This window comes from Trachurus japonicus, chromosome 5, assembly GCF_045865225.1.
Source record: "Trachurus japonicus isolate A0001 chromosome 5, Traja_1.0".
Classification (NCBI taxonomy): Eukaryota; Metazoa; Chordata; class Actinopteri; order Carangiformes; family Carangidae; genus Trachurus; species Trachurus japonicus.
In genome coordinates this window covers 13272108-13294758 of record NC_140911.1, presented here as the reverse complement: position 1 = coordinate 13294758, position 22651 = coordinate 13272108, and positions in this window count along the sequence as shown.

Below are 22651 nucleotides of genomic sequence, written 5' to 3'. Positions count from 1 at the left end.
TCTAGCAAAGAAATACTGTTCTGTGACTATATTCTTTGGGTTCTTAAGTCTTTCCACTCATTTTTTTTGTTGACAGGAGTTAACATTGCAGCCTCTAGAAGCAGCTGGCTTAATGTTTTTAACCTTAATTTAAGAAATACTGGATGAGTAGAATTACTATTTTTGTAATTTAAAAAAAAAATTAAATTAAATTTATGTAACACACAACTGCACAGAATTCCTCTGTCCATTTGCTATTCTTCAGGGTTGTAGCTTTCTAGCTGTTCAGAATGTTTAGGTTCCTATTTAGCGGTAATTAGATGTTTTATTCATTTATTTTTATTTATTTATTTTTTTGTCCCTCAAACCAGGGGAACAGGGTGATCATTGAGCACAATGCCAGACTGGGCCAATGTATATTGATTTTTTTTTTTTTTTAAAAAGGAAAAAATTCCCATGGTTGTTAAGCACTGGAGCTAACTAACTAACTAACTAACTAACTAAGTATTTATCTCTGCCACTGAACATGGATTGATGCTGATTGTTGTTTGACCAGAGCTTCAGCCATTGTTGCATTTATGAGACAAGACTTTGTAACATCCTCTGAACAGGGCAACTCCTTTAGGAGGCTACAGCATGGATCTATTATAATGGGCTACAATGAGTCACTGGTAGCGGGAATGGCAAAGGCTAGCTGGTTAGCATGCTAACTTCAGTATAAGAAAAAGAATTAACATTGGCCTTGCTTTCCACCTCTGGAGACAGCTTCTTGTTAGTAAAATGATGAACTCAAACGTTTCTTCTAGACCAGGAAATAAACAGTTGTGCTAATGGTAGCTGTGCAGCAATAGGACAACTCAAAAACAGCTTCTTTAACACATTGATTATTATTTTTTTTTTTTTCCCCCAGTATTTGGACTCAATTAGCACAAGTACCATATCCCTTTTTGATCACGTTGAGTATATAATCCAATTCTTTTTTCTTTACCTGGCAGAAATGAACTTCCATTGCTAACGTGAAAAAGGAAAGCCTTTTAATGTTATGACATCATACACAGCAATATCTCTGGAGGTAAGTATGTTCTCTCTATAAATTGCTTTAACCGACCCTTTAACTTTACTGACAGTCAGTATTAATTTTCTTGTTGTTGTTTGACCCCAAACAGATGCCCTTTTAAACAACAACCAGTTCACAGTCGTATTATTTAGCTCTGTGAGAATGCAAAATCAAATGTGGATGGCTGCTGTTCACTTTATTCTAATTAAAGTGTTGCACAGCCTCATCCATTCACACGAGAGCCTCAGTCAAATAGTCAAAGCTGGCAAACTCCCAACATTGCAGCAAGGCAATTAGCTGTCCTGCAGTGTTTGTTATTCATGGTTTGATGTAAAAATTTGTTTATTAAGACGGGCTGTAGGCACTGGTGTGCAATAGACCTGCTTGTAATTAGATTCCAATTATTTGTCTGTTTCTGATATTGTAAACTGGCACTTACCACATCAGTTAAATTGACACACTGCACTGCTTGGTTTACTCAGTAATTAAAATGTGTTCTGTTAATTAGATGATGACCACTTTATTCCAGGGCTCTTGTGTTTGGGCTCCTCGGCGGCTCGCTGTTTGGATCATGAGTTGCCAGACGCTTCCCTAATCAGCCCTTGTTTTGTTTCAATTACCACCTGCTGTTCAAAAGGCATGCCTCGCTGCCCCCCACCCCTACACACACACACACACACACACACACACGCTCACACTCACGCATACACAACAATACCGCAAGGCCTGTATCACTACCAGCTCCAGCTCCAACACAACAATCACTAATTCACAGCTGGCCCTGCTTTCTTCTTTATTAGAAGGCACAGCTAGGTTTCAAAGAGAGTCCAAGCAATTAAAAAGGGAACTAAAGGAAGATGAAAGTATAAAGGTACTTATCACATCAGTTAGTAGACCCTGTGTGAGTAGCCAATGGTAATTACACTCATTGAGTAAATAGCTGAGATGCTCAGATGTCGTCTTCTCTTGGTAACGGAGGGTTAAGGGTGGGGGAGCTGTTGGATCCACTGATGGGTTCACTAACTAAATATGACTACAATATAATGCAGGTGCACGGTGATGGGAACTGAATGTGGATGTGCTGTTGGTTAAAGACCCACTCACACATGTTGTTATAGCAACCCAAATCCATGAGTTTCTTCTCTTAGAAACTCAGCTGTGAAGGGCGTTTACTTTTATTCTCTGAAATCAACAAATGCAGCTTGAACTTTGTCTGTTTTTTCTTGCATTTGATTATTTAGGGAACACTTCTGTCAAGGTTTATGTCAAATTCTCACATCTGTTCCAGCTCAAAGTCCACTTACCAACATTTTCTCAAGTTTTTAACCATATCATACATCCATCATCATCTGTCAGCTGAGCTAATGCTAAATAGCATAGCCAAATGTGGAAAAAGCTCCTTTAAATGGTACTTTTGTTATCTTAAAACTATCAAAAACACATCAGTGTGCGATGCAGTTAAACCGACGCGTTCTCTTAACACAAGTGTAGTTGATTGCAAACCTATGTACAGTATGAGTTTGAGGTGTGTTAGTATGGATGCAGATTGTCTTTGATATTAAAGCAGAAGTAAGCGGAATGTTTGTGTTAATATAAGTCTTAAATAGTTATATCTTCCGACAGCAATCACTTATATAGAGTGTTTGGTCTGAAACACGGGTCTGTCAGTCACTCTGCTCTGCTGTAAGCTGAGGAGAAAACTTTCCTTGTATCCTACAACCTTTATCCAATGAGGAGAGAGAACGGCATAAAGGGGCGGTCCTCTCTGTGTGTGCAGCCAAGGGATGCGCGTGCATGTGGTGACGTAGGGACGAGGGCGGGGACTGCTAACTCCATCCGCTGACAGGGAGTTAGCCAAAACGACCGGATCGCTTACTTCTGCTTTAAGCTAAAACACTCATCTGGATGCAGATCATATTTGTTGTAAAACAGAAACATAGTGGATGTAGCCTAACACTAGCCTGGTCGCGCCCACACTAGTGACGTCACGCCTCGCAAAAGCGCTGCTGACTTCTAGTCTGGCCAACCGTGCTATTAACTGGATTTCTGTCTCCCGAATTTTCGGGAACTCCAACCTCTTTTTCGAGAGCCAATCAACGTCGAGCCTCTCCAACGGCTCTGGGTAGAGGCGTGTTCAAGTAAGTGATGCAGTAGAGCAGCGAAACAGCAGCATGGAGCAGCACATACGTCAGAGGAAAGAGCGGTGTGATTGGTTTAAGCTTCGACACCGCCTATTCTGGCTTCGACCAATAGCAGACTGAGGCATTTGAGGGGGGCGGGTAAACCAGGTTTGAAGGATGAGCTTTGAGAAATGGATTCTCTTAACGTCTTGGCCAGACCCAATGCTGAGTATCAACATTGGAAAGTCGTGCCAACCAGGCTAGCCTAACACAGTATTATTTACAATTATTGTCACTGACAAGAACAGTTGACAATGATAAACTCTACTTGACAGTGCATTGTAAACTTACAGATACAATCTTTTAGATCTGCTCATTTTATGTTTGGAAGTGAAAATAATCAGTTCAACAGGACATGTCTCTGTGTTGAGACTGGACTCCAGTGTAATGATCCACCACTCTAACCTGCTGGTGTGGAGCAAACAGCCTTGGGTTGATCCTGCTCTGCTGTAAAGAAAGCAACTCCAGTGATGAACTGTTCTGCAGGTCTCCACTCCACCTCCGTCTTCACTGTCTGACATGTGCTCATGTCCCAGCATCCAACATTACTGGAAAAAAAATGTTTGGTTTGAATAATTGAAGAGATGCAAAACAACATGAATAATTACGTCTGCCTCTCGCACTTTGTGTCATAGTGAATTAACAGAGAAATGGCGGTTACTGGGAGGGCTCTTAAAAATGATGATAGATCTGTGATCAGGAGACAAAAACAATAGGCCTCCAGAATCAAGATGCTGATGATTTGTTTTCCATGTTGCGTCATGCTAGCCATGTGAGAGTAAATGCTTCAAGATTGAAAAATGGTGTTGAAAAATCACTTATGTTTGTGAAACTGCAGTGAAAAGTGTTCAAAGGTGCAGTCTGACCTTTTTAGGCTATATTTTCATTTGAATGGGCTAGATGAAAAGATTGATATCACTCTCATGCTAAATGAGAAAATATCAGTCTTACAGCTGTTTATCTTAGCTCAGCATAACAAGTGGAAACAAGAAACAGCTACCCAGGCTTCATTGAAAGTATAAGAAAATCTGACACTCAAAGTCTTAAAGGTGTTCAGAAATGGCCATTTGTCCTGTTTGTCGCGCCAAGTTTCCACGAGTTGCAGCATAAGTATACCCGAGTAAGGAAAACGAATTTGATTGGTCGTTATCGAGGGGGCGGGATATTCAATGTTTGGGGCGAGACCAAGCTCGGAGTGTGTGTATGTGTCTCAGACGTTTGATTGATGGATGACAGATCCAATATCAGTGGCTGATGAATCGCGAGCAGGGTGACGTATAATTCATGTGCCTGCATTATCCAATGCGAAAAGAAATACCACACTTTCATCCCGGATTTACTCGAAAATAGAATTTTGCGCAAAGTTTGGGCTACATCGTCTGATAGATGAGTTATTACACTAATGTTAGGACCCACAGTGGGCTCAAATTCAATTTTCTTTTCTGTACAGCTTTAAGGCCCTTATACACCGGGGACGTGACAAATAAAAGACATAGAAATATTCGGCAGTGAATATTTCACATCAAAACCATTCAGGTTTGGCGGCAATGCGTAGGCCTATATGTGACAGCTGCAACAATTATAAATAAAAGTTTTGCTTTGTGTCGGGTGGTTATTGTTGATTATCCCTCACATATTCAACACCGGTTTGGTTATGTTAACCAAACCTGCTGTGCCACTGTCGTCTAGTTGCCAACTCGTTATTCGTCATTGTTGTCATGGTGATGTGTAAAGTTGTGATGTACCTCCTTTCCACGCAACATGATTGGTTGATGTGTTTATTCGCCAGACGAAAACTCAGAAAAATCGACCTCCCTCCCAAAAAAAAATTATCACATTTTTTTGCTGGTCTGTGTGAAAGGACTCATGATAAAAACCAGAGTTTGAAAAAAAAAAATTGACACGCAAATTACTTGCACAAAATATATGTCACTGATGTTAAAGAGCCTTTAATCAGTATAGATAGAATTAATGGTAGATGGATTTTGTTACCCTTGGACAGAGCTAGGCTAGCTGTTTTCCCCTATCTCCAGTTTTGTGCTAAGCTAGGCTAATGGGCTGCTGGTTGTAGTCTGGTCTTCAAAGGTGTCAATCGTCTCATCTTACTGATCTACAACTACATAATCCACACTCTTAAAATAAAATTGCACACAATAATCAAGTTTTCATTTCCTTTTTGTATTTTATTTTAGAAGTGTCAATAGTGAATATTTAAATTGTAGGTTCCCTGACAGATTTACCTAAAAAGAAGTGTATCAGTGTAAATAGTGAATAGCCTTTATCGTCTGAGTTTCTTTTCACCATCCATCCTGCTCTGATTCCTCTGATGCTCTGATGTAAGGCTTTCTCCCACTCCCCCATGAATTTAATGTTTTCCCCCTCCTTTCTTTGGAAAAAAGCTATCATTTAAACATGTCATGGGTAGTGTTTACCTGCAGTGAACCTTGATTGAGGAAGCCTGTGACTTTACACTGATGCCCTCCTAATCTGTATGACTGGCATGCTAATTTCTCTGACGCTGCCATTCAAAACACAAACATGAAATGTTGGTTTTAGAACCGGGAGACCTGGTAGAGTGAATTTCAAGTGCTTATTCAAATATTTCATTAAAATGTAAATTTTTACAACGCTGTACGTCTAGCTGTGCACAAGGCATGACTTAAGAAGTTATGAAGTTATAACAGCATTTCTCTCTCTGATGCCAATTAACTGGTGGGGAGACTATAATGTCCTTACCTTGTTTTATCACCACATAACAGTGTGCCAACAAATGCATCTCATGTAACAGGAGTTTCAGGTATTGACAGCTAAGATTGGTTGACTGGAAGAGAAAAAAAGGAGAAAGTCAAACATGAAGCCTCCTGAGGAGTGGTGGCTAATCAATTCTCTTATCTCACACAAAGTGCAAATGAAGTGATTAAAATTAGGGTTATATGCAAAAGCAGGGAGTGAAAAAGTGAATTGTAAATGAGTGAGGCGGCCACACAGCTAGCTGCCGCTGCTGAGCAGACAGGTTTATCGCCTACATTTGTCAGGACCAGAAAACAAAACATTAAAGGTTCATGTCACTCAAGCTGCTATGGAAGCAAAGAAAGGTCCTAATGATTAAATTCAGCCAACACCACCAAAAATAGCTGAAATTTATTTAAAAAACAAATAAATAAAGTAGCCTACCATATCTTTTTTTTTCTTTTGAAAAAGATAACTGAATTGATGTGGTTTGAATAATCCTCAATTCCCAGAAGGTCAAACTTTGTGATTTCAACTATTCTCTATCTTTGTTTTGTGTTTGCATCTGCTTTATCTTTCAAGTTCACAAATAGCCACAAATATATGTGGTGAAATGATTCTTGGTAGCTCTGATCTTTGTTCCCTTATGCGTAGTGGAAAAAAGTAATTTCATACAAAGAATGTACAACATAAAGTGTAATAGAGAAAAGAAAAAGACACAAAATACAAAATAAGCCCACCCAAACTTGAGACTCTGGGAAATGACTGATAACCACAGAAATGTTGAGAGATGGTTTTCAAAGTCAAGACTTCCAGTAATTCAGATATATTTAACCTTTTATATGATGGTCTGTCTAGTCTGTCTCATTGCATGCACTTGTTAAATATTGTTGTTTTAGATTCTTTTAGTTAAGTACTTGCTAGAATCTGAATCCAAATTTTTACTTTTATGTAATTACTTTATACTTACATAGCATCCCTCTTGAAGGATTGATTACAAATATGTTTAAAAGAATATCTACCATGGAAACAACATCAGCCTCCTACAAGTCAGCTAACATTATGTTATGGTAATATGGATGCTACAGTGTACTGCTGAAATGTTCTCAGAGGGACTGGGAGAGAAGTCTCTAATGGAGTTAAACTGTCTATTGCGTAAGTAAAATTTGAAATACCGGTATATGTATAAAAAAAAAGGAGACTCAACAATTAGCTCATTGTTTGTGAAGTGGTTTGTGTGTCTCTGACACCTTCTGCTTGAAATATGCTACAGTTTGAAGGAACAATATTTGATAAAGTCATCATACACCGAGAATCCCCTGCAAGGCTTTTTGCGTGTCAATGAGTTATTCATCATCTTCAAGTGTGTGCTTGCCAAAAGATGTATCAAAGAATAAACAGGGGCATGTTGACTTTCAGGGTGTCTACCTGCCTCATATTTACCGTTTCCCAGCCTTGATCAGAAGAAAGAAGAAACTTCAGCGACAAGAACCTCCGGGTTTGTATCGCTCCAGGTTCTTCACTCTCCCCTTTTATTTCTTTATTTATTCTCTCACTTTTAACTTGCTGGGGGAAGAAGACAAAATGGTTGCAGGTGGTGATGAAAATAAGAGCCATCCATCATTATTTATTAGGCATGAAAAAGATACACAATAATGTAATTTAATCTCTCAGCAGACAATTATTTCCACATATTGATAACGCAATCCGAAAAGTGCCATGAATCCTAATATGATGTTTGCTTTTATTGGTGTATGATACAACCAGAACAAATAATGTAATTGTATCAGGGAGAAAATGTGATTATTTGCACATGCTAACATTATAATACCAATCTGCTTCAGACAATGGTATCATATTATTTTGCTGTGCTTAACTAGTTACAATTTGCATTAAGTTATTATGTCTGGGTGGCAATAAAGCCAGAGCTCTCCCTCTGGTCTCTGCTTTTCTTAGTTTCTCATTACAGCTCTGTGAAGATTTTGGGAGGTTTCATGTTCGATAGCCGACGTACTTTTCTGATCTGACGAGGGAAACTTTTAGGTGGAGTTTTATCTGCAACTGAATGCGATTCTCTTTCTTGTGCCATATCCTTTATTTATATTTTTGTAGTACCATTCCAAGCACAGATGACTATTAGGGCCAGTCTGAAGTTAAAGAAACACGACACAATAGACACAATTACTATGCAAATGAGAGTGCTGGAAACAAAAACACCTTTCCATTAAAAAGTAAAATGCTTTAAAATATTTGCATATAGGTGCTCTGATTTGGTTATTCGAAATTTCAAGATGATTAACATTAATGAAGCAGCGGCTTGATGCACTGACTGTCAGGCCACATCAGGCCACCTCTGTAACCTCCTGTGTGTTTTGCATGGCGAGGCATTCACGCCATACTGAACTAATGACCAAGTCAGCCTGTGTAAAATTAGACCGTGCATCTACACAAGTGTCTTTCTGACATTATGAGAATGTTTTATTGATGACTCATTATTAGCAGTCCAGCAGTGAGGTGAGCTTGATCCACCCAGAAGATGCAAAGTGTAATAATAATAATGTCTGCTTAATTATTAATATCCAAAACCTAATCCATCTCTGCAGAGAATATGTACATATTTTAGTGTCTCATTTGAATTTTTGCAACAAACACACACCTAAAAACCATTAGATGGCTGTGGTAATGACAGGTTTAAATGGGCTGATTTTTAAGAATTAATGTGTTACTGCCACTGTATGGCCTGAGCTGAAAGAAAAAGGTCTTCCTGTTTATTCTGTTTGATTCTGAGAGCGTGCAGCATCCCACCGCATGTCCCCGTAGAGAGGCGAGCAGAGCACACACTGTGTGAAGGCGTCATTCTGCACCGGAGGCTAGAGGAGTGTTTGCAAGTCATTAGTGGTTTGTAAATGATATTTGTTCCCATGTGACATATCATTTGAAATGGTTTTCTAATAATAACACCCACTGATAATAAAATAAGGGGGCCCTCATGTTGTGATTATGCTTTTCATAAATTTGGTTTGGGAAAAGAAAGGGGGGAGACATTTCAGTATGAATAAGTGCTCAATATGTTGATATGAATTTTACACTCTGATGGTGAGCATTACACTGATGCACTGAAAGATAACTCGGCTCGAGGCTCAGGCTCAGTTTGACCGGTGAGAGCGCTGGGCTGGGAGAATCCTCTGAATTAAACTTTGCTTGTAACCTGATGCGGCTTTGTTGTAAAGAAAAAGCATCTTCCCTCTAAAGCCCATTGCGTTGAATCCTAAAAGCAAAAAGCTTGAACTGTCACCTCCTTCCTTAATGACTCCTGACAAATACCCTGTCTTCCTGCTGTGTCTTTCCTGTTTGCCACAGCACAGAGCCAAGACAACTTGGCACAGGATGCAGTGTGCCTGGTGAATAGGGAGCCATACTGCTGCTCTAACACCATTTACCTTGTATTTTATGAAATGAACCAGCGGCTCGGAGATCAATAGGCCCCCGTGGTGAATGCGAACAACGCTACTGGGTCCTTATCAGGAGCCCGCTGCCAATCTGTGGCAAGCGAAGCCTGCACCTTCCCTGGATACACCATTGGTCTTTGAAATTAAAGTTGACGCCTGTAATCCAGGGAAATGGTCCCTCTACTCTCGCTTAACACCGGTTTAGTTTCACCCCAGCTGATGATAAAGCATGACAGAAATACAGAGCACTATCTTCTTGCCGGGGTTGATAGGTTTTGCCAGCTTATCAGGAAACAGGCAGCTAACCTTCTTATGCCTGGCCCGTGGACAAAACTGAGGAGTCAATTTACAAAAGAAGCCATGCTGGGTGGCTTGTAAATAAAACCATTCTTTCTCCACGGAACACAAAAAAAAAGTCAAAAGAAAATAACCAATTTTTATAACCCACCCAAAAAGTGAGTAAATGTATAACACAGGAGGCTAAGCGCTAGTGATAGAGTGTATTCATGTAAATCCGCCCAAGCACAGCTGCAGGAAATTGACAGGGATCTACTGGAGCGCTTTGCCTGTAAAGGGTGGGATTTACATGCCTAACTAGGGCTTAACCACCCTCCCCCGAGTTTACCTGTTACTCTCTGGCCTCTGAGCACGTGTCTGGATGGGCTAAGGTTGCACTGCTTATTCTTAATGCCTTTTCATCCCCCCTCATATCTGTCAGTCTCAGAAATGAACTCATAAACTCCACCAGGGCTACTCACTAACGCTAAATGGCTTTGGCGTAGCAGCACATCAGGAGTTTTGTTTGTTTCCTTCTTCAGGGTGCCTCAGAACTTTTTCCACAGCAGACATCAGATCAGCTAAAATTAAATCGCAAAGTGTGTACGGCAGGATGTGACTGACGCCGAATGAGGCTGAGAGGTGTGAGAGCTGCTGCAGTATTGCTTTATGGGTAATTGAGATCACATTAATGCAAGTGTTCCTCCTGAGGAGAAAGTGCAAGTCTTTTCCTTTTGGACAGGATGTGGCTTTGGGCAGTTAGGGGGGATGGTGGGCGTCGCTCCTGGGCTCCACAGCCCTCAGCTGAATCTCAGCTCCTGCAGGCAGATTCTGTAGACCGCTCATGGCAGTTTAGACTAAGCAGAAAAATTGTTTGGCTTTCTCTTTTTTTTCCTGTTTTCTTTTTTTTTCATGAAACTCACATCTGTACACGTAGTGCACGCAGCAGCAGCAGCAGCAGAGATCACGCCAAAGCAGTCTTAACAAAAACATCGAAATGTTTCCTCGTTTGTTTTTTTCCTCTGAACCTAAGATCCCTCCAGATGATTAAAAAACACAAATAGCTAGCACCAATTCTATTAATGCTGCCGTCCTATCACACAGGAACCGAGCGCAGATGCAAAGCGTTCCTTTTTGCCTTGTGTGTTTTGTATTTTTCCCTCCTCTAAACAATGATTTTCAGAACTGGAGCCGCCGCCAATAAAATTAATGGGAGACTTGCTGAGTCCATACAGGAAGTGGGCTTTTTAAATAAACACATTGTTTCCAAACTAATCCACACCCCTATTGTTTACAGACGGGGAACTGGGCTGGGTGCAGACCAGGCCGGTCCACCCCGATTAACCCCCCCCCCGCCTCCTGTCAAGGCCACTCCATTTCTAAACAGAGGAGGAAAAAGATAAAACTGTCAAGCAGGAGTTCACTTTGATGTTTTTTTTCTTCTGTTCAGCATCTGTTTTCATGTTTGTTGCCAGTGATAAATAGTGAGGCCTACCTGACTTTTAATTTAAACTAGTAATAAACAGTATCTTCGGAAATGTTTGTAGAAAGCCACAAGCCTCAGCATGGGAGCTGGAACTAACTGAAAAAACATCACCATACTTTTTTTTGTTTTCCTTTCAAGACCACATGGTGATAGTCAGCTAGGAATGATGAATGACTTAAGCTATTTGATATCTGTGCTCAGCGCCATCTAGGGTCAGGTCTCTCTGTCTTTCCCTTTCAGGCCAGGTTAGGGGTAACTTACAGTGGTCAGCTAACAGCTAAAACAGAGTAGCCTATCTTGTTTTATATAAATATTGTTCTTTTTTTTTTGAGTGAAGTTGTGTGTGTGTTTTGTTTTAGTTAAGTTAAGCATTTGTTTCATCTAGAAAAATCATTGTGTTTGTACTTGGAAATGTGTGCTGGGATTGAACTGTGGGCATTTTGTTATTAAAAGGTTGAAAAAATGAAGATGGATGTGTTCTGGGCCGTGCATCAAAAAACGTGACATCCAGGAGCCTCTGCTACATCAGTTTCTGAACTGTTCATATTAACCCAAGAGCAACTAGAATCCCCCAAAGCGCTTGTCATTATCGGTTAAAATCTTTTAACAATTAAAAAACAATTATATAGTTATTTTTTTCAACCCTTTCATTTTTCCAACACTACTGAAAACAGAAAAATTAAACAGACAAGATTACATCAACTGAAAAACAAATACCGTCCTTATCTAGATGTATGAAATGAGCCATGACATACTGTATTTCCAGGCCGAATTTTTTGGTCACGCTGTTTTATCCTCAATCATGTCAGTGTGATTTTGAATGAAGTTACATTTACAGTCAAAATCCTAAATCAGAGCATCGCATGATCGCAACATCTGGTTTAAAATGATCCACTGTAGTAAATATGAACTTCATAGATACGCAGTCTCCTCTATTAGCATGCAGGGCCCCTTATGTAATGAATATATTTTGCATGATCAAATTATCATCCCTGAATTTGAAAATATCTGCGGATATTCAGAACCACTCTGTCAACCACTCTCACTTATCGCCTCCTGCATCGATTTTTGTTTCAAATACTACTAGTCACTTATCCTCCCATTTACATAATGTCCGATGAGAGAAATTTGTCAGACAGATTGTAATTCATATCTCCACTCCGTGCCCGCCCGCCCCAATACTTCAGTTAGCTACCTCACATTTACATTTCAATCAGTGATTATAGCCTCTCCTCCTCTCACCCCGCTGAAAGTAAATACAGGACTCCACTATCTCGGACTGAAATGCATTTAGTTGGACCTGGAGGGATAGGCATGAATATTCTGTCTGGTACATATTTACCATGTGCTGCTAAGTGTCACATGCTGCAAATGCATCCTTTAGTAGCTGGCTGCTCTGTGTACAGCACAGCGTGGCACTAACACTGCCAGGAGCCTCAGACGTGCTAAAAACGTCTCATTTTGGCTTAAAGTGGCCACCAAATGGCATGTGACATGTTCTCCGAGGCTGCAGTTCAGAGTCCAGCACACTCACTCTGTCTCTTCTGATGATTTTGTTTTGTTTGTTTAAACCTACTGCCCTTTTTCTTCTTTTTTTTTTTCTCCCCTTCACACTCTGGGTTTATCTCACCGTGCATCTCTAGAATATTAGTGGGCAGAAAATGAAACTCTAAACACACGAGCAACTTCCTGCAAGTCTTCATACAGCTGCACACATTAAACACATCATCATGGAAAAGGTCAAGCAAGTGGAAACTGTGTCTGTTGTTAGTTTACTGTTGACCGCAACTGTGAAATGAACGTTTGACATGTTTGTTCCTTGGTGTTTTTTGCCTAGATGGCACTGAACATAATAAAGGAACAAAACGCTGTGTGTTTTATGAAGCTGACACCCACACAGGCAGCTGCTGATGACAAATGCTGGGCTGCCGAAGCCTCGCACATAGAGCAGGTTCTATCTTCACTGTGTTGGAAGCCACCGTAGGAAAGTCTGCTGCATTTGGAAAAGCTCACTTCCATGTCCTCCACCGCTGGACGCCTGCTGTCTGTTGACTTCTCTGTCAGTGGTAACCCAATATCCAACTTCATAGGGAAAAGTCTGTCAGTTGATGAGTCATAGTGAAGCTCACAATCATTACTTTTTAATTGCTCTATGAGTGGAGTTTTCTTTGTGTCGGGCCTGGCACTGTAAGGTGAGCCGGGAACTGCGAAGCTCAGAGGGGAATTGTTTGCATGTTTTCTTGTTTGCTTGTTTTGGAACGACTTCGCAACTCATCTATCATGAAGCGAGGAGAGAAAAAAAAGAACAAATCATAATAATCACACTTTGCCACAAACTGCTCTCCCCGGCCTTCTGTTTTCCAAGTCTGGTTACACACATGTTGGCTCTGCAGAATATTCAATAGACATTTATAGGAAATAAATTAAGAGATGAATGCAAACCATATGGCATTCAGAGGTTTATTTGTAAAGCCCCTGCATCAAAGCTTTTTCCAGATCACACCATATTAGCTATGTTTTTCCAGTCCAGCAAAATCAGGAAGGTAACCACAGACTTCCCTGATGGGAAACACATGAGCGGCGGTCCGTCGAGACAAGGAACCTCATACATGGACAAGGCATCGTCAGGGAGCATCAGTAAAAACAATTATTCCCTGCATGTCTGGATGTCATATGTCACCCTGGGTTGACTTTAATAGGAGGGGAGCTTGATGGAGCTGCGTCACTGCTTAGAGAAACCTTTTTAGCCTCACAGTGACCCCACCACCCCTTCTTACACGCACACACACACACACACACCGCTACATTCACACTTCTTCACATGTGAGGTGGCCTGGATGCCTGTGCAAGGCGTGGGCCTGAAGACAGACCGGGAAGCAGGCCAAGAGGAAACGGCATTGCCCAGGGTATACACTTCCACCCCTGCATGAGCACAAGAGCACAAGAACCCCCACCCCCACCCCACTACCCCCCTCTTTCTCTCCCAAGTATTTCATACAGGCCAGACAAGTTTACGGTTTCGTGCATTTGAGTGTGACAGCATCAGCCCTCCTGCGTGTGACGGGCCCAACAGCAGCGGTCTGCCGACACCCGGGGTGGTTTCCCTTCTTCACTGTTGATCTTGGGCTCGCGCTGCACACACGCGGACGGCCTGCCAATGTCAGACGTGGAGAGCCACACCGCTGCGAGTCCGCAGCTTTAACCAGGAAGGTATTATTTTTGCTGTGGAGACGCACACTTTCTGCAAGATGTGAAGAGCCGGCTTGGGTTGTGGTTGCTTTTACAGGACTTCAAAGTCCAGAATCTGCATAAGATGTAGGCTGTGGAAGTGTTGGTTCTTGTGCCATTTTACAATGTGGAAAACGTGGGGTCAACTTTCTTTCTCTCTCTACCTCACTGTTTCTCTCTGTGTCTCTTTCTCTGCATCACACACAGATAGATGCACTATATGCTGTGTGTGAGCGAACAGAACCTGCTGTGCACCATTGGGCAGTTTACCTCAGGACCGAAGGACAGGCGCTTTCAGGAAAAGAAAAGCCAGAGATTCCTGCTGGGGGAAAATGCAACAAAGCGCCTGACTTAAGGCTATAATTAGCCACCGTGGTGCTTGAAATGTAGCAGAATAAAGTCTCTGGGGGAACTGAATTGTTTATTTATTTACATTTGTTGTTTTAATTTTCTCTCAAATGAGCAAAAATGTTCACAAGCGTTGACTGATCTCAGGTGCGGTTAATTTGCTGTCTGTTAGTGGTGTTGTGCACAGTGGAGTTTAATGAGATACTAAATACAAGCATGTTATAATATGGGATTTTTTATTTATTTTTTTGTGTTTAGTGGTTATTTGTTTTGTCTCTCAGATTGAAAAGGGGGAGGGGTGGTGGGTGGGGGGACCTCTTGGCAGAGCATGAATACAGTCAGTCCTTTCTGCAATGATGTATGAAATCCTAAACCAATAGACGTGTATGACCTGCCCTCCCTCTGTCTCCAAGTCTAGTGATGCAGCCAAACCAGTGGTGCTGCTGCTGGCATACAGCACGCTGCTGATGAAAACCATGGCCTGCAGAGGAACTTCAGCACTGTCTTGAGAGAAGAGGAAAACTCCTCCGTTCTCTCTGCCACCGACACATCTGCTGACTGCTCCACCGGCTTTTTCATGAGTAAAACGATTTATAGATATTTAAAATTTACTGATGTTTTCATGCACTGTGTGTGGGGAGGTTTTATATAAGGCTTAAACGACAACCTGTTTGAGAAAAAAAAAAAAAAAGTCCCGGTTGTAAAATAACCTTCGGTGCCTCGGATTCCATAAAAAGGAAAACATTACTAACAGCATGATCATTTTTTATGTATGAATGATATTTGCACAAGTCAAACTGTTTCACAGCTCTGGTTTAATGTGGAACTGTGCTTTAACTAAACACTGCTGTCAGAGCGCACGGGGACCGCTGATCAGCTCACATGGAAGCGTTTCAACTCGGAGCAATCACGGCTCAGTTTACTCTGGCTACTCTATACGTTGCACCTTTGCAGCACCTCATCAACACAATGAGAAACAGAGAGAGTCATTTGTGTTTGTTGGCAAGCTGAGCAGCTGTCTCCTCGGTCAGGCCCAGAGCGGGAGCAGCGACCATCAGACGCGACGCCAGTGGGAAACACACAAGCGCCCCTGTCGAATTTGCTATCTGTAGCTTTATCAAATCTTCACACCGGCGTGTTTCTCAGCACAGGATCAAATAACCTTAAGGCTGCAATTTCTTCTAGTACACGACTCCAGTGTGGACTCCATGAAAAGCTGAAGAAAAACCACCTCACCACATCTGAAACGCTAAAGATAACTATAACTCTTATAGACTTAATTTGAAACAGGTATGCAGGCGCTGTCCAACAGGAAGGAGTGTTTATAAATTGTCTCGCTCTGAAACTCCAAGTGACTGGATCCATAAGGGGTGTAAATTTGTTTCTGTTTTTTCATCCACAAAGGCAGACGGCAGTAGCAACTGTTTGCCTGGAGAGGCCTGCCAAGTGATATTCTTGGGTTTAGACCAACTTCTCTTAAATATGGACAACAGATTCTTGGTTTTAAAAAACAGGACGCCACGATGGAGGGAAAGATATGTGGAAACTGGAAAGAGGTGATGATGAGTAGTTCTTTTGAATTAACCCTGAGAATCCCCCCACAAAAAAAGTTTCCATGATGACAAGAAGGTCCTATCACAGTTTAATGTTTTCATTCAATCACCACCTTAGATTTAATTTAATTTAATTTATTTTACATCACAAAGTCATGAATACTGCCCTAGTGCCTATGTGAATAATCAATGGCTGCTCAGGTGATCATCTCGGTGAAGTGCCCAAATATAATTTCAGATGTTGAGATGAGAGATGGTGTTGTGAGTGATTCTGCGCTTTAAGATGTGTTTCAAACCGAGGTACAAAGTGGAGACCCTCAGCCGTCATTTTGTTTGCACCTACAGTTTATTGACTGGAGCTGCTACTCCAGCAGTGAATGTTTTTTTTTCTGGTGCATGTGAATTTGAGGTTTCAAAGTGGGAAAAAAAAGTAAAATAGCTACTCAATCTGTGGTGAAATGTCAGAATTGTGTTCAAAATTCACAGTGTTGAAGCACAAGAGGCCACGCTCTGTACTCCAGCAGGCAGCGCTCCTAAAATACACTGTCAGTCTGAACTATTACAGGCCTTACCCTGTCAGTGAATTACTACTGTTCACTGTTCTGTCAAGTCAAAGTGGAAAAAAATAGATGACAGATTACAATTCAGACTCTCCAAGAGGAAGTGTGTGGACATATTCAGCATTCTACAAACCTGATAATCAGACTCAAGTGATGGTTCATTTCTCTTCATTATTTGTCTGTTATACATCAATGTCAGTATTCTTTCAGGGGCCAGGGGCACTTTGCTTTGTTTCTAAGTTGCCAGTTAAGGTTGATACCGTCATTTTTATGTGCATACTTTTTCATTGTAAGAAGCAGAAGTCAGTCTTAACCTGACCTACAGAAGTTCAGTTACTTTTCAATGAGACACAGCACAAAGAAACTCCACTTTTTTTGTTTCACTGGACATGTTGGTGATGTGGATGTGTGAGTCAGACCATCATGATGTTCAACTTATTTCTTTCTTATAAGGTGTTTTTTTTGTCTTTATCACACTCTTACTTCCTAATTTAGATATTTAAAGGAACTGTATGTAAGAAAAGTACAGCCAGTAATCATAAAATCACGTAAAGCAACACTATGTAGGATACTATATGCCACCGCCTGTCCCCGTTGCCAGTAGCCATCGTCGTTGCTGGTACTGGTGCCAAGCAAAGCTCCAGAGGCTCGAAGGAGACTGGTCGGCCATGCGGCCCAGCACAGGGCGCTGGTGTGTGGGTGAGAAGAGCAGGGAGACCGGGCTTGAGCTCAGTCTCTGCAGCTCTGGAGCCCACCACGAAGGTAGTGGGACTGCCCGCGGCGGGGTCGCGGATAATTTCCCTTATTTTCAAATCCCAATGTTGACGGGTATGCACTTGTATCCTTCAGATTCTGGAAATTAGGGCTGTATTTGAGCCGCTGTAACATATTTGGTGTGTAAATTCAGGAAGTAGGAGCTGTGAAAACCATCTTGTCGTTTGTACGTGGTTGACTAGGGGTAATTCTAAGTGTCTTGTACACTTTTATAACAATTTAAGGGGTCATGGGTGGTGGGACTGCCCGCGGGTGGGTCGCGCTTGCACTTGTGATTTTTGAATCTCGCGAATCTTCATGCGTACTTGGGGTGCTACAACTACTGTTCTGCCACCTGCTTGGCCTGAGAGGGAAATATGGGAGATTTACGGGAAAATATGTAAACAGGAAGACGGCGGTACAGATGATTAAAATAACGGAATTGGGAAACCGGGAGGGACAGATCTGCAAGTGCTTGATTGTTCATGGTCCAACATATCCTCCTCGATCTGCTTGGATTACTATTGCATAGTGATGGCAGTGGTGGAAAAAAATACATTAAAATAAATAAAAATATTTTTTATCTCCTCATCTTTTGTGCTTTTTTGTATTTAAAGGGACTACGAGGAGTTTTGGAAAGCAAAGTGTTTTCACACTACATTTCCCATGAGCCTCCGTGCACACAGTGAAATTCTTAGACCGGTGCAAGACGGAGGAAAGCAAAAACATTTGCCAAGAATGTTTTCATTAATCAAGAATGAAAGTCAGAGGTTTGAAGACGATTTGGCAGCGTTATTCCCATGATCCGCCGGGCATGTCCGCAAAACCAAAAGTAGGAAATGCTGGGCGAGCCGACCACTAAATAATAATAACAAAATAACTATAAAGACAAAACAATATATTTACTGAAAATGGACCCATTAACAAGTGTGGGTAACGTAGATTCATTCACATTAATATGAGACTCTTTTATAACCAAAAGCAAACTCCTTGGGGTCTCTTTAAAAGAGGAACTATGCAGGATTTGTAGCTTAACTATGCTACATTTTTACCTTAATTAATCGGCTTTGGAGTAATTGTGATGGTTTAATAAATGGTTTAACTTGTTACAAGGGAGAATGGAGGCTCTCTGCCTTCCACATACATGTCAGTTATTACGTCTCTTGGCTGAAAAACAACATTGCAAGATCAGAGCCTCCGACCCAGTGTCCCAGCTCTCATCTCTGCGCACTGTGACACAAACGCACCCCGTAACCCGTAACATACACGTAGTAACATCGTGTATGATATATAACATTATCTACCATTCTATTGATTGCTTTCTCGCTGGCTTTGTTGTAAACAAATGCACATGGCCAGGAAGAGGGTTAGCAAAACAGCGGAAAAGTGACCCGACTTACGTAGTGCTCTTTGAGCAAAGTTGTTCGTAAATATAATGGTGTAGTCTGTAGAAAATTCCCAGTCAGCACTGTAATTAGCTGCAACGGTTACCGTTGCTATGTAGTGGGATATGAACTTTGGATAGGTCCAGAAACACAGCGTCTCATTTACCAATTGTCTGTCCAAGCCCACGTGACCTGCTGAGGACAAAGTCTTCATAGAATGCAAAGACCGTGTCCTCCACAGGATGCAGGATGACACTGAATCCCTTGACCAAAGCTTCGGCCATTGCTGTGTTTGGAAGAAAAGAGGCTGTAATTTGTCCTCTGACCAGCACTACGTAGCTATATCTTCAGGACAGATTGCAGGCTACACTGAGTCCGTAAGTGTTTAAACGACCCAGAGCTACAGTAGCTGGTTAGCATAGTAACTTCAGTAGAAGATGTGATAATGACAAGAGTCAACAGAGACGTTATAGTTCCACCACTGGACAGCTCTCTTGGTGAGTAAGGGAATACAGTTTGATGCTGAATTCAACATTTCTTCCAAAATGACAAGTAAACTTTTGTAAATGCTAATATTGACTACATATCAATATTTCCTTGTTCTGACAATCAGTGGAAAGCAGTAGCATGCGGTGGCCTTTCAGTCAGGGCCAGCAGTAACACCCTCAACCCCCCCCCCCCCCCCACCCCGCCCAAATTAAATGTAAAAAATGCAAGGCCACTATTGTGCAACAGTACTAATGCTGCCTTCATGTGCTATGGTACAGATGGTATTTTCCACTTGTGACCTGGTATTTACCAGTGCATTGTGTTCATGTGCTTTTGTTGTTGTACAGAGAAAATAAAGATGGTGGAGACACAGATTCAGACTTGTTTACTTGGGTAAAATCATAGATATACACGTGCGGCATCTACATGTATGGGGTAAAACAATCTTGGATTGCCTAGTTCATCTCTTACAGCAAGAAGATGAATTATCAAAACTCAAACGGTAAATATTAAAGCAGAAGTAAGTGGTCCGGTCGTTTTCGCTAATGCTGCGTTCCAGGCAGGCTTTTGAAATCGTAAATTACAGCTTCAAGTCACAACTTACGACTTTGTAGCGTTCCAGGCAACCCACTCGTGTTTTTCCGACCTGTTTTACCGGTGAAAGTCACTATAAGGGCCACTCGTAACTTCCGACCGGTGAACTCGTACCAGATCGAACTGGTACGACTTCACGGTCGGAAAAATACGAGTTTCCTTGAACGCACCATAACAGTCCTCGTCGCTACGTCACCACATTCACGGCGTTCCTTGGCTGCACACACAGCCCTGCATGCCGTTCTCTCTCCTCATTGGATAAAAACTGTAGGATACGATAAATGTTTTCTCTTCGGCTCAGAGCAGAGCAGAGTGACTGACAGACCCGTGTTTCAGTCCAAACACTCTATGTAAGTGATTGCTGTCGGAAGATATAACTATTTAAGACTTATATTAACACAAATATATCACTTACTTCTGCTTTAATATTCATGGAGATTTAGCACTGGCTATTTGGCTAGCTTTTTAAAGGTGTACAGAAATGGCCGTTTGTCCCGTTTGTCGCGCCGAGTTGTCACGAGCTGCAACACGAGTTTACCCGAGTAAGGAAAATGAATTTGATTGGTCGTTATCGAGCGGGCGGGATATTCAAAGTTTGGGGCGAGCCCGAGCTCCGTGTGTGTGTGCGTGTCTCAGACGTTTGAATGACGGATTACGGATCCAATATCAGTGGCTAGTGAATCGTGTACAGGCTGACGTATAATCCGTGCGCCTGCATTATCCAATACGAAAAAAAAAACTACACTAAAATACACACTTTCATCACGGATTTACTCAAAAATAGAATTTTGCACAAAGTTTGGCCTACATCGTCTGATAGATGAGTTATTACACTAATTTTATGACCCAGAGTGGGCTCAAATTCAATTTTCTTTTCTGTACACCTTTAAAAGCGTTTTTTACTGTAGGCATGCAGGCATACATAAAGTGAATAGCTGCTAACTGTTTTCTAAAGGCTTGCCTTGCTTACCATTAACAAATCTTGCGATGCTCGCCGCCATGTTGAAAAGGTCAAAGGTTATTCTCATCTCGGCAACTCGGGCATCAAAAAATTCTACGAGTTGCCCAGTGGAAAATACCACATGAGAGGGTGTTCATGTGCACTTTTCAAGTCGTCTTTTGGTATTTACCATAATTACCATAGCACACGAAGGCAGCATTAATCAACACCAACGACCGCTGAACAACCACAACGCATCAAGACACCACTGTGCAGCATCGCCATCTGATCATCTTCCCTTAGATCACTCACCACTTTACAATGCACACGACACAAAACATCAAAAACAGCACCTACTGCCCGACTTCTTAATCACTTCAAAAATAAAATCAATTTCTGTTACAGACCCATGCCAAGTGCCCACACAAATTAAAAGTGAACAATCTCTTAATGGTTGAGACTTGAGACACACCCACACACACACAGAGAGGCAGAGAGAGAGAGAGAGAGAGAGCGAGAGAGAGAGAGAGAGAGAGAGAGAGAGAGAGAGAGAGAGTTTTTGACCCAGAAGCAACACCAAAAGCATACAGTAGCCTATTAGCCCAACAGTATGCAGCGCCAATCTGAGAAAGTTAAAAAAAAAAACTAGCACTCACCCATCACCACGGCTTGTACTGAAGAGGACATGTCCAGTAGAACAGCTTGTTGTGCTCCGAGCTAGCTGTCAACCAGTTGTACCATAGTTTCCCACCTTATGCCACACAAAGCTTGTTGGTTTGAGTTAGCATCCATTTTAGGCGTCTGTCTTGCAAAAAATCTTTTTTTTCTGCAAAGGTCCACAGTTAAATCCCCCGCCATCACCTTTCCAGAATAACAGACTACGTGCGTCATCACGCAGCTGTCCATGGGCCAATCAGTCAGGCTAATTTCAATGACAACACCAAGGCCAGCACTAGAAACTCTGCTGGCCCTAGGGCGTTCTGTCAATAACACATCAAAATCTGACTGGCTGATGATACTGTCACTCAACGTTTTAACCCAATAGCAGCGTCCAGCTTCGACCAAAGGCTAGCAATGCAACTACTGCTGGCCACTGGTGGAAAGTGCAAATATGAGGAATCATCTAATTATCTTGTCAAAAAAGTAAACACCAGAAAAGTGTGGTAACGGTATGTCACCTCAAGCATGTTGATTCATGTCCCAGCGGTTGGACAACATACAAGTGCGGTTGCAGTGGTGTGCCGATTTCACAGTATATCTGTGAAAATTGATGTCACACAGTGTACAGTACATTTGCTTAGCTGAGCTATTAAACAAAAATAATAATAATAATAATTCAACTGGCCAGGGAATTTCAGCTGCACATCTAATTCCCTCCAAAAACATTGCTTGTGTAATTTCAGCTTTATTATTCAGGGTTTTTTTTTTTATATTGTTGACTTAAAAATGTTAATTTAAAAAAAATGTTGTTGTTTTTTTTTTTTTTTTTACACATGCTCCACTTAAAAACATTTAAAAGTGTAAATTTAAATTAAAGTGTAAGATTATTCATTTTAATGCATTCAAATTATTTTTTTATGCTTTCTTTCATTCAAGCTTGATTTTTTGAAGTGACAACTCCACTTGAGGAACTATCTACAATGA